At 40.0% G+C, this 1,648-nt stretch overlaps 1 protein-coding gene across 10 annotated transcripts in view; it reads left to right on the forward strand.

The window, feature by feature from the left end:
* LOC101850833 (leucine-rich repeat-containing protein 71) overlaps positions 1-1,648 on the forward strand; it is a 50,003-nt gene that overhangs the window by 9,526 nt on the left and 38,829 nt on the right. The window lies entirely within an intron of this gene.

Raw genomic sequence — 1,648 nt, forward strand, 5'->3', positions numbered from 1 at the left:
TCTCTGGGTCTCTCTCTCTCTCTCTCTCTCTCTCTCTCTCTCTCTCTCTCTCTCAAAATGAAATCATCAGCTAGATACAAAGAAGTAAAAAGACAGAGCTAAAAGACAGGAACAAACAAAGAAGCACGAAGGTGGACTTACTTCACCAAAACCCCCAGTCTTTATCTTTGCTGTTTGCTGGACATTTCTTTTCATCATCTCATGAGGTACAGTGGTAGACTGGTTGTAAATAATGTGTAAAGTTTTATTGAGAGACATTAATACAACAAACTTTTAACACAAATTATCATCCTGCACGAAATCCTAAGTTCGCCACCACGCTTATACGATATTTTTGGAATCGGGGGAGGCAGTTGCAATAACCTATAATAAGTAATATCGAATCAATGTGGGACGAAAACTGATGGGACGAAACCGGGTAAGACGAAATTTAAAAATTAAAATTGTGGGACAAAAACGGGTTCTCTCTTATATTCACCCTCTCTCTCTCTCTCTCTCTCTCTCTCTCTCACTCACTCTCTGTCTCTCTGACGTGCGGGTGTTAAATCTTAGTCTATCATCTCATGAGACATTGGCAGGCGGACCATAAACAACGTGCAAAGTTTTACCCAGGATTTATAACTGTGTAGATTTTTCATAAGAGTTAAATTGCAATGATTTTTTAAATCAAAACTATTTTAACAGAGACATTTATAATAATAAATTATAAATAGCCTTTGTATAGCGCATCTCCCCACTCGAAAGCAAGCTCTATGCGCTTTACACTATATTATTACCCCAGCAGACCATAGTACACCCAGAAACATTCTCAACTTCCCGGGAAACATACAGTGCAAGCAGCCGGTTAAGCGCTCAAACACTAACAAACTGACAAGATCTTTCACTGTCTGTAGCTGGGTACTGGATACCCATTCCCACTTGGGTGAAGTGGGGGAAATTCGAGTAAAGTGTCTTTCCCAAGGACACAACGTGGGCCCGCGATTACGAGTCCGGTAGCCTAACCTCTCGGCCACCGACGCCGCCACAAATTTTCACCCTACACGAAATTCTACTTCCACCTCTCTGTTGAGGTGATTATAAACAACTAATTTACTCAGTGCATCATTTAACCCTATCCGTACGAACTGGGGTCATTTTGTACCCCCGGGTAGTAATCTTCACAATTTAATTTAGAATACGTCTAGTACGATGATCTCTTTGAAAATTTCAGCATTTCTAAAAAAAAATCATTTGACAGACTACTATGCAAAGCGTACAGATCGGATTAACGAGTAAATGTTCTCGTTGGAAAGTGGTGGCACAGCGTTCCCCATGTCGTATGGTGACGATAGTAAAACACGACGTACGGATAGGGTTTCAACCATTTTGGAATCGGGCTGGCAATTGCAGTAACATATAACTATAGGCAATCAAATCAATGTGGGACGAAAACTGATGGGATGAAAACGGGTTCGGCGAAATTCAAAATTGAAAGTTTGAGAGATGGTAACGGGTTTCCCCATCTAAACACTGTCGGTCTCCCAAGTAGGCCTACTGTAAGGTGTCCGAAAGATTCTGCTGCTTGGTAGACTCACCTTGGTAGGTTTTAATTACAACAAAAATTAAATTAAATTAAAAACTCAAATAAAATTTAAAAAAAAGAGAAAAA

This window comes from Aplysia californica, unplaced genomic scaffold (assembly GCF_000002075.1).
Source record: "Aplysia californica isolate F4 #8 unplaced genomic scaffold, AplCal3.0 scaffold00518, whole genome shotgun sequence".
Lineage (NCBI taxonomy): Eukaryota > Metazoa > Mollusca > Gastropoda > Aplysiida > Aplysiidae > Aplysia > Aplysia californica.